The sequence below is a fragment of the Takifugu flavidus genome, chromosome 18 (assembly GCF_003711565.1).
Source record: "Takifugu flavidus isolate HTHZ2018 chromosome 18, ASM371156v2, whole genome shotgun sequence".
NCBI classification, from domain to species: Eukaryota; Metazoa; Chordata; class Actinopteri; order Tetraodontiformes; family Tetraodontidae; genus Takifugu; species Takifugu flavidus.
In genome coordinates, this window is record NC_079537.1 from 7,127,366 (window position 1) to 7,144,483 (window position 17,118).

At 42.1% G+C, this 17,118-nt stretch overlaps 2 pseudogenes; both read left to right on the forward strand.

Moving 5' to 3' along the window:
- The first annotated feature begins 1,595 nt into the window (after positions 1 to 1,595).
- LOC130515335 (lipopolysaccharide-induced tumor necrosis factor-alpha factor homolog) lies at positions 1,596 to 4,874 on the forward strand (annotated as a pseudogene).
- A 6,067-nt stretch (positions 4,875 to 10,941) lies between these two features.
- Positions 10,942 to 14,770, forward strand: LOC130515185 (interferon-induced protein 44-like; annotated as a pseudogene).
- The last annotated feature ends 2,348 nt before the right edge of the window (positions 14,771 to 17,118 follow it).

A 17,118-nucleotide genomic window follows, 5' to 3' on the forward strand; every position in this document is an offset into this window, starting at 1 on the left:
TACCCACGGAGCACCAATTTCGAGTGCGTCTTGGTGTCATTTTCCGTCTCGCTATGAGTTTGGAACCTAAACATGCGAGCAAGAAGTCAGTTTGCCCCTGTCCTCAGGGGTGCGGCTTCTCCATGTACGAAAAGGATCTCCACAAAGATTGTCCAGGTTTTCCTGGGGATTTTCCATGCCAGGAGGGCATTGACGGAGCTGGTCTCATGTGCACATTGCCGCCTGCTCTGTGGTTCAACCCTCGAGAGACGAGTTAAATTTGTGGAGAAAGTACTCGGTAAGGCAACCGTGGCTCAGCCGGACTCACTTTTTTCCTTGTCGAAGGACCTAGCTTTGTCTGTGTCCAAAGGTGAGGAGCTTGTGGTTGGAGACCCTGTAGAAAGCTGGGCAGACCACATGGAGTTCACTGACGGGTCAGCCGAATACGAACCAGGCGCTGACTGGTAACCAGCCTCTACAGGGGCTGGACGCCTGTCATGACCTGCTGGACATCGGCCTGAACACACGAGGGTTATCGGAGGATGAGCAGGAAGAATTGTCGTCAGATCAGTACACTGCTGCTGCACAGTGGCCATCCAAGTCAACACATCCTTCCTCTCACTGTGCCATCGTACAGCTAAAAAGCTGTCCGTTGAGTGGCCCTCTCCTCCGCCAGCTCAAAAGCCAACGCGATTCATGGGATTTTTCCTCCCCCCTGAACCGATGACTGTTAAGAATAGCCTGCCTATGTACCTAGACATTGTCGCGGACATTCGACGTGGCACAAACCACTGTCTACCCGGGACATGGAATTCTTGGAATTGGATGAAGCGGAGGAGACCGGTCTGGTCAATATTCCACCAATGGAAGCGTCCTTGGCCTCGTACCTGGCCCCGTCCCATAATCACGGTGTTGGTGGCTCTGCCATACTCCCATCAAAGCACTGCAGGTTCTCTGCTTCACAGCTGGAAAAAAATTACCGGTCGCAGGCTAGCATAGCTCGTGCCTTGAGCTCCATTACTATGCTCCAGACATACCAAGCTATGTCTCTGGCAGAACGCGAGGAGAATATGCCTTCTGACAGTCCACTGATCCCTCTGATTAACAAAGTTAGGATCACGACAGATCACATCCTTCATGTGTCCCAAAGGGGTGGGCTGGTACTGCCATTTCCTGCCGGCACACCAGCAGACGACAGTCCCTCGCCCACAGTACTGCAGGTCACACGGCTGGATGTTCTTGGTGGCCTCCCTTGGTGCCGTGCCGCGAACAGAGGCTGGTACAGCCATCATTTCGTTGTTTTGAAGAAAGGAGGAGGACTCCGTCTTCTGTTCCCTGAAGGAGAGGAACGAGGTACAACACTAAGTTGCCCCACTGTGCAGCCAGGCTCGGTGAAGCGTGGCTGTCAAACTGAATAATGACCGTGGCGATAGGAGTTTATGTGTGCTGGCGGACCTCACATACGTCACCACGGGCATTTGACTTAAATGGTGGGAATAGAGGTTTCTTCAACAAGGACGTGATACCTCGTTCCTCTTCTTCAGGGAACAGAAGTTATAGCCATAACACTTTGTTTCTGTTTTCCCTCCCCCATGAAAGCGTGTGCTAACCACAGGAAACAGAAAAAAAGCAAGGGGCGGATGACAGAGAAACCATAATGCATGTGATATGGTGCAGCGAAACTTATTACTGTGTCACAATCACAATTTGTTATCACTGATTTAGTTTATGAGGCTGTTGATCTACATGGAGGTTTGTGTGGCTTTATGTGTGTGTGTATGTGTGTGTATGTGTGTGTTTTCAGATTCTTGTGTTTGTCCCAGACCTTTATTACTGAATGTTTCCACTGTGTCAGTTGAAGTGAGGGGATTTGTGGGAGGGGAAAGAGAGAGTGGGTTGCAGCAACAAGCTAGTAAGGAAGTAGTTCTTCCTCATTCTGTTCTGCTCTTTACACTCTTTTATAGCGTCCGTTCTTTGTTAGTTGTTCCTCGTCATATTCGTCTGCGTCATTGGACTTTTGTCCTGACTCAGACAAGGGAGAGCCAGTTCAGCAGCTTTTCCTCACTCCTTCCAAGCAGGTATGTCTCCTTTGACTTCTGAATGTTAAATTCTGTGCTTGTGATCGTGTGACTGCAACTTCAGACCATTATAGATGCAGGTCAGGTCGAAGGTTGTCAAGCTTCTGAACTGGGATCTGTCACATTGTGGTAGCTGTAGCTTAGCTCTTTCAGCCCAGAGACATCGATACTAGTGTGACGTGTACTTCCCTAATTGATTGAGGACAGTTTTATTGATAGAAGAAAGGGAAGAGAGATTGAAAGTCTACCCCCTTATCCTCAGCTTGAAATAGGTCAACTGGAATTGCTTCGATTCTCTTTCAAACTGAGGAGATTTCTTCTTCCCGGACGACTGACAACGCTCAATGACATCACATATGAGAATGAGAAATTAGGTCAATCAAAAAAGTTTCATCTGTCAGTTACAGATTTTCCTACAAGTCGTGTGATCTTATGGGTTGAGCGGGAAGTGGGATGAGCATTATATTGAGACAGGGTGGACAGGGCACAGGTGGGCTCTGATTTAGTTCCAATTTTTTAATGATAGTTTTGGTGCACAGAGGATGACAGTAACATTGGAAGTCAGAATATGTGGCCTTTAACTGTGGGTGTGCCGATGTCTGTGTTGATTCACTGATGAAGAATTTTCAGGTCAGCTGATTTCCCTTAACACTCTGTCGGCCATCAATTAGTGCCAGATAAGCATTCATTCAACCTGTGTGATTCTCAGAGCAACTAGCCCACTCAGCAGAGTATTCAGAAGCCACATATTTGCCCCTTGCTGACAAACCATAAACCCCAAGAATATATATTAGACTTTACCAAGGTGACCATGGACTTGACATGTAAAGAGCCTTTCAAATTAGTTTTCTGGTTAGAGATGTTAACAACAATGGTTGACTAACTTACAACATGTGTATCCACATGTCTTCAGATTCATTTCAGATGGAAAAGGGACACCCACCACAGGACTTGGCTCCTCCGTACCCAGGACCCCCTGAATTATGGAGCGCACCAGGAATGTATCCACAGCCTGGAATAAACCCTCAGCCTGGCCCCGCTCCACCTCCTCCTGGATACCAGGGAGGTCTGTGTCGCCATACAGCCATCATACAGTGTCCAGATGCACTGAATGACACAGAAACATTAGAGTCAACAAAAACAACACTTCTCTTCCATAGACTATACCTAGAAAAATCTATTATACAAATAAAAATATACTCAGATGCATCCTTGATGTCCTGAGGTACACCTAATTCATTTGTCCCAGCTTTAAAACAGCATGTGTTACATCCTGCAGGTGTTCCTTATTGTCCACCCCAGACTGCCGTACATGCAACTACAGGTAAGACCAAGCATGGACCCCAGCAGAGACAAGACACTGACAGACTGAGGCATCACTGCACTTTCACCCAGATATTTTTGCCATCAGCAATCTTGTAGCTAGCTTGCCCCTAATGGTTCTTTGGCATTGTTTATTCTTCTTCCAAGGGTTGATGAATAACTCATTTGTGTCTGACAAAAAAACAAACAAACAGTTGTTCTGGATAAATGTCATTGTTTTGTCTCTCAGCCATGTGAAAGAACCCTGCTACCTTACTGCACAGCTCAGAGGATATTTATATTTTAAACTCTTTCAGGTGTTGAATCTGGTCAAATTAAGTCAATGCGGCCTCTGTGTACATGCAGGAGAAATGAAAAACAACAACAAAAAGCATAAAAGAGGGCCCTTTTCAATATAGTTTCCATTCTCAATAATGCACATCTTGCAAACTGCTTCCTTATATGAGACTGTGGACATTTCAAAGTTTCTTTTGTGTGTTTTTCCTCAGTGACACATGTAGTAGTGTCTCCTGCGCTCCATGACGTTCCAGGGCAACTTTGTGCCCCCACTGCCAGCAAACAGTGATCACCAGGACCGAACCGACAGCAGGTCTGATGACCTGGCTCGTGTGTGCTGCACTTGGATTTTTTGGGTAAAAACCAAAGAGACAAGAACAAAAACAAAGCAAACACACAAAAAAGCACAACTTTGCAAACCTGAATGACTTGTTTCCTCCTCACAGGTGTTTCCTGTGCTGTTTTATCCCGTTCTGTATTGAATCCTGCCAAGACATAATGCATCGCTGTCCATCCTGCAACAGGGTCATTTACATCTACAAGCGAATGTCCTGAATGTCCTGAATGTCCTGCTCTGACAGGGACAACAATGATGACTCCTTTTTATCTGTGCCTTATTTTGATTCTTTTTACTTTTACTACCACACATTCATATTTTGTTATGGAACAGTTTTAATTTTATTTCCTTTTTTTACAAAACAAGGAAAATGCTAATATTCTCACTGTGCTGAATGGTTGTGGAGACTTTCACTCAGATTCAGAGACTGTCCACATTCTCCCACATCCTGGGGAACATCCTGTAGTTTAATGAAGGAAGGAAGAAAATGAAGGAATATTACACATTCAATTAGTCCTAAAGCTGATCATCGTCACAAGCAGACGGTGCAAGAATGAGACATGCAAGGGACACCAGCAGGGCAGCTGTGTTTGTCTGCAATGTTGTGGAACCAAAAAAATCACATTTCATGCATTTGGTTTCATAGGTGCGTTTTGCCATAAATGAAGATAATGAAAACAAATGTTGTGAGTCGTCTTTTATACTATTAAACTCTGGATCAGGAACACAGGTTGGTTTTTCTTGATTTTCGTTTTTAATGTAAGGTCCACTGAAAAGTTAGTCATTAATCACTGATATGTTTTTAAAAATGAGTCCTGGACCTCCTGTAAGTCAAGATTTTTTTGGAAGAAGAAAATAAAACTGATATTCAAATGTCACAATTGCTGTGTGATTCAGTCATTCTTTATAAGATCAGAGCAACTAAAGTAAGGAGCTCCAGTGTTTCTTTTAAGCCGTTTCTTTTTTAGATAGATAGGTTTTAGATTTTAAATAGAACTTGCTGGGGACCGAGCTTGAAAATATAGCCCCTGTGGACCATTGGTATGTTGATGATCCGAGTGGTCACCTGAGAGTCGTTGGCAGGGTAAAGCTATTTTCAAGCTCGGTCCCCAGCGAGTTCAGAACCGAACAGCGTTCTGGATAGAAGGCGAAACGTCTTCAAGAAGAAACACAGTCCAGCTGACAGAGAAAACTACCTTGGATGAGGCACAAAGTAGCAATATGATATGTTAGGAGATGAACAGAAAACCCACAATATCCATTTCTGGTTTTCATCAAAGAATTAGACAAAGCTAATGAAACAGCTGCCCAAGATTTGTGTTTAGTGTCAAATATCAGCATGTAGCAGTGGAGCTTGATCAGAACCTGAGCACCAAAGTCCAAATATTAGAGAACCAAACATGTAGAGTAAAAGTTTGATCTCACCTTAGTTGTGGCACACATGAGAAAAATACACAGAGACCTTGTTGACTTTGTGGGTTTGCCAGTGTACTTTTGCAGGGGCCAAGTAAACAAATGTTTTACTTTTATTTGTATGAATGAATAATAATAAATAAGTTCAATCAACAAATAATGGAAACCTTGAATTTCTTTCTTTTTCTTTTTACATATAATGTACATGCAAATACAAAAACATCCTGCCACAACTAATTTAAAATAAGGCATATACATACATTCATGTAAAATGATTTATATAATTTATATGGTATATTCAATGTGAATTTTTATTCATTTTGTTAAATGTGATATGTGTGCGTCCTTACTCATTGTGTCCTGCAGAGGGTAATGTTCACGGTGCGTCATGGACATGACGTCACTACCTATGGACCTGTTCCGGTATAGTTGTGAACAGAGCGGCAGCTCATTGCATCTCCCTGTCTGATTGATTAAATATGCCTAGAGGAGGCTAAGATAATTCTGTTATCTGAGAGTTTGAATCTCCACCGCAAGGTACTCCGCTCAACAGGTATGGGCCCAGGAACGCAGGCTTAGAGCAACGAGTAAGGTAACAGAAGAAATTAACTGTTAGCCAAGAGAAGCTACTAGCTTGGTTTGAGTGGAAGACGGCGCCGAGAGTCTCACGTGGAAACTAAAGACAGTGAGGACACGGACATTCTACAAGCTGCGCAGCCCAATTTTTGGAGATAAAGTGAACTTGGAAAGAGAACGTTAAAATGGCCACAGCAGGAACGCCCCAGCAGATCATATTCGACGGAACTGAAGATAAGTATGATCTGTGGGAGACAAGATTCCTTAGCCGTCTACACATTCTTAAGCTAAAAGACACCATACTGCGAGTGCCTACGGATGACGCTGCATTAGTTGCAGACCCAGGGAAGAACGCTGACTGCTATGCTCAATTAGTGAATGCACTCGATGATAAGAGCCTGTCTTTGATTAGACATGAAGCTGCTGAAGATGGAAGGAAGCTCTCAATTTTGAGGGAGCACTATTCTGGAAAGAGCAAGCCTAGAATTCTCAACCTGTACACATCCCCGACCACCATTCAAATGGCAGAAGTGAAACTGTTACTGATTACATGATAAGGGCTGAGAATATTATTTCAGCTCTTCGTGATGCAGGAGAAACATGAGTGATGGGCTGCTTGTAGCACTATTCTGAATGGACTGCCAGACTCTTCAAGCCATTGGCTGTCCATGTCACACAGAATGAGGACAACGTGACATTCACAGACTTCAAGAGAAGACTGCGAGTCTATGAGGAGTCTGAGAGGATGAGGGCAACTGGTTCTGCTGACAGTGTGAAGACTAGCTCAAAGCAAAGCAGACAAGGCACCAAAATACACAAGAAGGATGGGGATGCCACTCTGACGTGTTACAAGTGTGGACAAAGAGGACACATCAAAGCAAGTGCTACCAAAAAGTGTGGTGCAGTCACTGCATGTGTTTTGCCTACAACCCACAAGAGAAAGGGAAAATGGATTCAAGAAGTGTGCAGGGTCTTTTTATTGGTTACGATAAGATAGGGACTCTGCATGTGTGTTGCACACATGCAGAGTCCCTATGCAGGAAAAGGGAAAAGCAGATGAGCCAGGAAAGTTGCCGAAGAAAAGAAAGGGACATCGATGATGAGGACCAGTGCTTCACGGCCAAGCATACCAACAGCGAGAGACCATCAGCCAACGTAAAGAAGAAGGGGATCATGGTGGACGCTGGAGCAATGTCTCACATTGTGAATGACATCACCAAGTTCCAGAGCTTCGACAGCTCATTCCAGCCCGCACCCATTCAATCGAGCTGGCAGATGGAACAAAGTGCAGCGGATGGCTCAACGCAGAGGGACGGCGCTGATCTACCTACTAGACACCGATGGACGTCAGCGCAGAGCCTGGCTGAAAGACGCACTGTATATGCCAACCTATCCCACGACATCTTCTCAGTGGCAAAGGGACAAATGGTGGAGCTACAGCACTTTCAAGAAAGTGAATTATGAGGATGTGCAAAAATTACAGGATGTGGTAAGAGGCATGGAGATAAAGGCAGTGCAACGAGGCCAGCACAACTTTGTGAAATTTGTACAAAAGGGAAATTCCCACAGACAAGGACAGAGAGCCAGACAGAAAGGCTACAGAACCTTTACAACTGTTCACACTGATTTAGCGGGTCCTATGAGAACCCCAAGCAAAGAGGGTCACAAATATGCTATGTCTTTTACAGACGACTACTCAGGTGCTATAACAGTGTACTTCCTGAAATCCAAAAGTGATGCTACACATGCCACAGAGAGATTCTTAGCAGACTCAGCACCTTATGGGAAAATAAATGTCTACGGTCAGATAATGGAAAAGAATCAGAATCAGAAGAATCAGAAGAAGGTTTATTGCCATTGTACATGTAATACACAGTATTACACAAACTAGGAATTTGTCATGGTGTGCCGCTGCGACATTCAACATAACATTAGACATCAACACCCACACTAAATAAGATAAATAAAAAAAATAAGACTTATATACAGTATTTACATAAATAGTGAGTGGTGAGAATAGTGCAGGTCCATGAGGAGTAGTGTATTGTTCGTGAGTCCGGCTGGCTGCTGTACATGGTGCTTAAGTGATAAGTCACTTGGTGTTCAGCAGCCTGATGGCAGAGGGAAGAAGCTGTTAGTGTAGCGGGAGGTTCTGGTCCGAATGGACCGTAGTCTCCTGCCTGAGGGGAGGGGGGAAAACAGTCCCGTGACCAGGGTGGGAAGGGTCGGCCGTGATCCGACCTGCACCTCCGGGTCCTGGAGATATACAGGTCCTGGATGGATGGGAGCCTGCAGCCGATCACCTTCTCGGCGTAGAGTATACTAATAGGGAATTCAAAGCACTGTTAACCAAAAATGGCATTAGGCATGAGACATCCGCACCATACTCGCCTCACCAAAATGGCACGGCCGAGAGGGGGTGGAAAACTCTCTATGAGATGGGCAGATGTATGCTGTTAGACAGCAAGTTACCAGACAAGCTATGGAACTATGCTGTACAGACAGCAGCCTACATAAGGACCGGTGTTACAGTAGACGCACAAGAAAACACCGTATGAAATGCTAACAGGCACGAAACCGAGCAATGTCAAAACTTCAAAATTTGGATCTATGTGTTTTGCCTACAACCCACAAGAGAAGGGAAAATGGATTCAAGAAGTGTGCAGGGTCTTTTTATTGGTTACGATAAGAATAGCCCATCTTATCTTGTGTACTATAAAGACACTGAAAAGGTTCAAAAGCACAGGCTGGTAAAATTCACAAACAAGTCAGACAATGACAAAGAAATGCAGACACGGGCCACACTCGAATGTCATGACAGAGAGGTGTACCCCAAGGTACTTGACATTATGGAAAATGATGATGACAAAATGGAAATGCATCAGGTCAAAGTGTTCAAGGTGATGTTTCTGAAGTTGAACTGCCAAGCACTGAGCATGTAACTAGGAAGAATCCACCTAGAACTAGGAGAAGCCGTGTGCTTGCAAGATTATGAGACTGAGGATACGTAGACAAACTGGTAACATGTGTGGACTCCTGTTATATGAGCTGTCTGTGACATAACCACAAACTACCAAGATGCTATAAGGTCTACCAAGTCACAGCAATGATAAATGCAATGAATGATGAAATTCAGTCACTTGAGGAGAATACACATTCAAAATCACCCAGTTGCCACCAGGCAAAAAGGCAGTGGGGGGTAGATGGGTGTATACCCTCAAGAGTGATACTGATGGGTCTGACAAGTATAAGGCCAGATTTGTTGCAAAAGGTTATAGCCAAAAACAAGGTATCGACTATGAGGAAACTTTCTCGCCGACAGCTGACATGACACTGTTCGAGTGTGCAAAGGCAGTGCAGGAAGATTTAGTTTTACATCAAATGGATGTGAAAACTGCATACCTACACGCACCCATTGATTGTGAGGTCTATTTGGAACAGCCTGAAGGTTATGAGAAAAAGTCCAAATCAGGAGAAAAACTGGTATGCAAATTACAGAAGTCACTGTATGGTCTTAAGCAGTCAGGCAGGAACTGGAATACTCTGTTACATGCATATCTTACTGAAAATGGTTTCGGACAAAATCCTGCTGACAACTGTCTGTACACAAGGAAAAACAAGATGAAAAAGTGATTCTGATCATATGGGTTGACGATCTGATTATCGCTGCAAACACTGAAGAGTTGTGAAAAGTGTCAAAATGATTTCACTGAGAGATTTAAAATGAAAGACCTGGGGAAACTGAACAATTTTCTGGAATAGATTAAACAATCAGATGGTCAAGTCACAATGACACAAGAGGGTATGCCAACAAGATCCTGTCAAGGTTTGGTATGCAAGATTGTAAGCCTCGAGAGACCCCATGTGAGTCTAAACTTGGATACACTGATGGTGCTAAGAATTGGAGAATCCAAGGGTGTATAGAGGGCAGTGGGAAGTTTGATCTACCTGGCAACATGCACTCGACCAGATTTAAGTTTCGTGGTCAGCAAACTTTCCCAGCGTTTCTCAGAGCCAAGTGAAGAGCACTGGAACACTGTGAAGCACGTGTTCAGGTATTTAAAGGGTACAACAAACCATGGATTGTGTTTCAAAAAGGATGACACGGAGGCACTAGGTCTAATGGTCCATAGTGATGCTGACTGGGCAGCGGATGTCCACAAACCGACGTAGCACCACAGGTTACTGTGCCAGTCTTAGTCAGAAAGCTCTCTCATTTCATGGAAGAGCAGAAAACAACCAACAGTAGCACTATCTACCTGTGAGGCAGAATATATGGCCTTAGCCTCAGCTATACAGGAGTGTATGTACTTACAACAACTACTCAAGGAATTGATAAATATCAGTATGCCCAAACCAAGGTGTTCGATGACAACCAAGGAGCAATTGCACTGGCCAGGAACCCAGTTAACCGGCAAAGGTGTAAACATATTGATATAAAATATCATTCATTCGTGAACTGTGAATAGTGGGAGGATCTGTTTAAAGTACTGTTCCACTGACAACATGGTTGCTGACTTGATGACAAAACCAGCCACAAAGCTAAAACTCCATAAGTTTGCACAGTATTTGTTTGGCACATAAAGTGCAAGAAGAATGTGCCAATATGTTTTTATTTACTTTGCACTGAAGACCAAAGGGAGAATATTTTTGTTTATTTTCTACCACTGAGTGTACCACAATAAGCAAGGTCGAGTGGGGGTTTAAATGTGATATGTGTGCGTCCTTACTCATTGTGTCCTGCAGAGGGTAATGTTCACGGTGCGTCATGGACATGACGTCACTACCTATGGACCTGTTCCGGTATAGTTGTGAAACAGAGCGGCAGCTCATTGCATCTCCCTGTCTGATTGATTAATATGCCTAGAGGAGGCTAAAGATAATTCTGTTATCTGAGAGTTTGAATCTCACCGCAAGGTACTCGCTCCGCTACACATTATTGAGTGAATGACTCCCAGTGAATTACAGTAGAGATTTTGAAAAAAAACTTCCTGCCTCAAAAAATTCTGAAAACGAACCAAAAGTGAAAGCAAAATTTCACCGAGTTGTGCCGTTAAAATCGTTGTGTGGATCAGTCGCCCTTTACAAAGGAATAAAGGTAAGGGCTCTAGTTTTTCTTTTAGGCTACTTGTATGGACAAACAAGGTCGAGACGAACGTCACCAAAATGTTAAAATAACTACAACAGTTCACCTATTATTTCGGTGTTTGTCACCTGGTCTAATCTTCTCCAAAGCCTTCTAGGTGTTTGGAAAACTAGGTTACCATAAAATGGTTCACCACTATCCAAATAAATGCTTCGCTATCGATACATAAAATCCAACGATCGGTCTTTTGATATAATTCGTTTGGTGCAAAGTCTCGCGTGAATACGTCACTGAAGGCATCGTCAGAATCTTCAACAGCTGATGTCGGGACGTAAATCGAATTTAACAAACAAAAAAAGGAAAAGCACAAGCTGTACAAAACAAAAACAAACAACAACAACAACAAAAATCGACATTCAAAGTCATCTTACATCACGCAAGACTAGCTTTGTTGATACCAAGGCTGCTTCTCTGCACCACACATCCGAAAAAACAATAAACTAGTTGTAATAAAAGATCGATTTGGGGGTTTAAAAGTTGATAGCAAAGCATTTATAGGTCGATGAAGTGATTTTTCTTTACCCATCCCTTCTGCAAATTAATCAACTGATTTTTTAAACACAATTAAAAAGCAGAAAGGAGCAGATTATTTGTGCATGTCGTTCAACCACTTAATATATTCTCTCAATTTACAGGTGCGTGATGGGACAAAGTAAGTCTATTTCCAAATAGAAAGCCCAAAAGAGAGAATATTAACTGGATATTGTTTGATGTTTAGCAAAACAATCACGGAAAACTACACATAAGATTTAACTCACAGACCACAAATAAAATTTTGCCTGATGTTCGTTTAAACAAACAGGTTTGGTCACTTCGCCATGGAGGGAAATGCCAGCGTGAGTAGCAAATCTGAGTGTTGATGCAGTTTCACAGTTAAACTGACTGTTTTTAAGAAGCTCAAATAAAAATTTGTATCAAATGCAGGAACAACAGAGAAAATCTCAGCTTTGTCAAACATTACGAACCTGAAAACACTGACGTCCAACATCTCAGAGTTTTGCTGCATGGACCAGTTGGTGCTGGAAAGTCCAGTTTCATCAACTCTGTTGACACTGTTTTACGACGTAAAATCACTGGCCGAGCTCTCACAGATGGAAATCTGTCTGAAGGCAGCTTCACCAAGAAAGTAAGCAGCTTTGACTGTTAAAGAATAAGTTCTATTAATTTTAACAATCCAACACAGTTTCAAATGTAACTTAAATAAAACAGGAATTATCTAGAATGATTTACTACCATAATTTAATTCCTTTAATTTAATTTTATATTTCAGTCAAAATTACAGTGAGGCATTTAGTCACAATTTTAATTAATGCCCAAACTCGAAACCTGAAGGATGACTGGGGAGACACCTAAACTCCTGGCATCATGGGGACATTCAAACCCTTCCAACACAAGCTGGTGATGAGGAGATTCCTTTATTAGCTAAAAACCCACAGGAGTCAAGGCAATGCTACAAAGCAAAGGAGCAATCGGTGCTGTTAACTCGGAGGAATAAATATGACTAAAAGACCCAAAATGAGAGCTATTTATCTCAAAATGGGAAAAGAAAGCCTTGCTAGTTCTATTACTGTAGTTTCAACAAGGCAAATGTGGCCGCTAGGCACAACAAAAGAAGCGCACTGTCATGATGATAAGCCACCTCTGCAAAATGGATCCACTGGCTCAAATCAAGCTGGCAGGAGGTCGAGCAGAGTGAAGATGGAAGAGCTGGCTTCCAACGAATCAACTGTACAAGCCAGAAAGCAGAAATGGCCTGTCAGAATTAACATAAAGTCAACAAATCACAGGCACTGGAGCGAGGACACAACCACAATGGAAATGTTTAAAAGGATTTGTTGTCCAAAATTCTAGGCAAAGGAGTCCAACTAGAACAAAGGAGACAATTAGACCCAGAAAGAGAGATGAGAAACAGATAAAAGAGGAGAAGAGACAAGACAACAAAGACAGACTGACAGAACCTGAGAGTTTTTCATGTGATGAAATTTAATGTAATAAAAATGTTAACTCGAAATTCTTTTGTTATATATAGTATGAAAACTACAAAATGATCCGAGATTGCGTCTCTTTTAATGACATCGTCGGCCTTGAGGAAACAAAGGAGTTTATGTTGATGACATCATCCTGGCCCTAAAAGGACACGTGAGAGATGGTTATGAGGTAAAATCACCTCATATTTGATATCTGAACATTTTAGAGCTGAATATGTTTTCACTTAAAAACACACATTTAATTAAACAAAAATTGTTTATATTGCTGTGTTATTTTCCAGTTCAATCCATCATCTCCTCTGAAAGAAGGTGATGAAGGTTACAACCCCTCCCCCACTCTGCAAGACCGAGTCCACGTCCTGGTTTCTGTCATTCCTGCTGATGGTGCAGTTATAATAACTGATGAAATGGTGAAGAAGATGAGAAAGATCAGAAAAGCTGCCAGTGACATGGGTGAGACTCAATCTTGGGTTAATTTCATAAAATCTGATCAAACATGACCCCAGTATTCAATGACAAAATTTATGCCACAAAAGCATTCTGTATTTTACCAGAAAATATAACATCATAGTTGTAGTAAATCTAATAAACGAACTGGGCAATGCCACAAAAGAAATTAAGAAGTAGGCTGGCAGCAGGAGAGGTCTCGGGACATTTTTCCAGCACTGTCAGAGTGCCCTTTAGCAAGGCACCTAACCTAAAGATGCTCAGAATGCCTTTCGAGGGTGGCCTTCTCACACTGAAAACTGTCCCTTAATAATTATATGTACATGTGTTTTTTGTATACAAACAGTAAAAAAAAAAAAGTGTAAAAACAGTGTCATTTACCCACTGAGGACTGATAAAGGATGCTGTTTCTTCTCTGAAATGGGCAAGGACCAGTATAACCACTCATGAACACCCTTGGGGATACTCTCCACAGCTAAGTTTGGCTGATTCAGTTTGTGTTTTGTTCAGGAATCCCACAGCTGGCCATTATCACTAAAGGTGACAAAGCCTGTCCAGCTGTGAAAGACAATGTGGGCAATCTTTACAAGAGCAAATACCTGAAGCAAAAGGTGATTTAAATGATGATTTCTGTGTTTTTTATGGATCATCATGATGTTACTGTTGCTATGACATGTTGTTTGAAGTGTAAACTATATTTTATGCTTTAGGCTGAGGAATTCTGTTCCAAGCTGGGGATTCCAATGAATTGTGTCTTTCTGGTGAAGAACTATGAGAAAGAAACCAGCCCCAAAGATGATGTTGATGCACCCATTCTCTGTGCACTGACACAGATCATCAGCTTTGGAGACGACTTTCTCAACGATGTGAAAAGAAGGAAAAAATAAAATGTAAAATGTTAATTTTCCTTGGTGAAATTAGTCAGCCAAAAATTTGTAATGAAGGTTAAAAATCATATTGGTCAACAAACGTGATGAATTCCACATTGATGAATGTATAATTATATCATTTAATCATGTCCATTGATTGAACAAACCAACAACCAACTCAACATTCTGTAACAATCTTATAACACAAACTGGTATCCTCTGTTTATTCTGTTTTTAGATTTTCATCTTTACACAATATATTATTATTAGCAGTAGTAGTAGTGGTGGTGGTAACAACAACAACAATAACAAAACATAATAATAAAAACTTAAGACACTTTTTGTCTTCTTCACTTTCCTCCTTTGTAAATTCCATTACGACATCAATTACCATGCACATGTGGAACAAAGGGATGTTTGCAAGATTCAAGAATCAAGATGTACTTTATTCATCCCCGTAGGGAAATTGAATTGTATTAGCAGCCTAACGTGGATTAATATAACTGTAGACTAGGTTTTGTATTTACAAAGTATAGAAACAGAATAAATAAATACAAATAAGATGAACGTTAAGAATATATGCAGCATATATATAAGCATATATATATACATACATATACATATATATACATATATATATATATATATATATATATATATATATATATATATATATATATATATATATATATATATATATATATACACATATTATAAGCATTGAAGGCCCTCTTCTTGTTCAAAAGGGCCTTCAGGTCACTTGTCACCCATGGTTTGTTGTTTGGGTAACAGCGTACCTTTTTGGTGGGGACGGAGTTCTCAGTGCAGAACTTGATGTAGTCGGAAACACAGTCTGTCAGTCCATCCAGGTCCTCACCATGTGGTTCACAGAGAGCAGACCAGTTAGTGGTCTCCAGGGCATCCCGCAGACAGTCCATGGCACCATCAGACCATTTCATAACAGTCCTCACAGTGACCGATTGCTGCTGAACCACAGGTGTGTATGATGGGGAGAGCAGCACGAGATTGTGGTCAGACTTGCCTAGTGGAGGGAGTGCAGTGGAGTGTATGCATTGGTGACATTAGCATACAGTAAATCCAAAGTCTTCCTGTCTCTCGTGCTGCACTGGACATACTGGTGGAATGTAGGGAGAGTGGACTTAAGGGAGGCATGATTGAAGTCACCTGTGATGAGGATAAAGGCTCCGGGATGTTTAGTCTGCAGGTCAGCCGTGACAGAGTGAATGACGTCACGGGCCGTGTCCGCTTTACCGGTCGGAGGAATATAAACAGTGATGGCGATGACATTAGTAAACTCCCTTGGCAAATAGTATGGACGGAGTCCGATAGCAATAAGTTCCACGTCGGGACTGCGCACGCGCTCCTTGACGTGAATATACTCGGCCAGTCCCCCTCCTTTCTTCTTACCGGCCGCGGTGGTGTCTCGGTCCGCTCGCACAGTGGTGAAACCAGCGATCGTCACATTAGAGTCCGGTATCAGTCCATGGAGCCATGTCTCCGTGAAACACATGATACTGGCCTCTCTGTACTCCCGCTGCCACAAAGGATGGTGGTCTTAGAGCCATCAGCTGGTCTCGCGTATAGACAATACCGCTCCGCTTCTCGGCACAGCTGATGGGGGCCGCGAATAACCCAAGCACCGCAAAACAGAGAAAAAAGTGTTCGAGCCTCCAGAACATGGTGTCTGAATACTCCAGTTGTAAATGGAAAGAAAGAAAGTAAATCCAAATAGAAAAGAATCTGAACAAGTATAGCAAACACTAGGAAAATTTAAAAAAGAACACTTAAGTGTAGGGAGCTACTACTACTGGCTGCCGCCTGGGACAGCGCCATTTTGAGTGGCCTGTTTTTCATCAAGCCTGTTTTTGAACTCAAGAATGTTTGGATTGATTTGTGAGTCTTTCGTAACTAATCGCACAGAACATATGTAGTTGAGGACAAAACTTTAACTTGCAATCTTTTATTGTTGCAATCAACATTTAAATTTGGAAGCAAAACAGCATCAGAGTGCGTTCAGTACTGGAATGGTAATCCTGAAAGGCTCGAGTTCATTGACGGGTCCCCTCACAGACAACACAGATGAAACAAATTGCAATTCCAGCTTAGAAGATATAACTTTTTGTTATTTACTATTATAAATTTTGGTGAAATTAGCCTTCCGGGTGTTAAAACTAGCCCCAAGACAAAATACTAAGGACAGAGTGTTACTGGCCATAGAATGACACACACATAAGATTTCAGAGCATTCTTTCGAAACAAAATTTTTACATTTATATTTACAACTGAGCAAAATCAAATATTTTGCATTGAAATATTTCATTTGTTGCCTAAATATCTTGCTGCATGATGTTATAATATTCACACTCCCTTCATGGGAATTTACAACGGTTGCATGTTTTTAGAAGATATATTGCTGCAACCAATTCAGGAGCACGGATGAGTGAAGGGGATTGTCTGTTTTCTGCATGTTTTTGTCTTACGTTAGAATTAGTTTAGATTTTAGTATATAATTAGTTGATTTTTAATATAATCATTAGCAAGTTTAAAAAAGATTAGTAGTCAGTTGACCCTTCCTTGACATGACTGTTGTTTCGATAGTTGTGATCAGTGGAGACAGTCAGGCTGAAAGTGTTAAACGACCCATCATGAAACTAGACAGCATAGT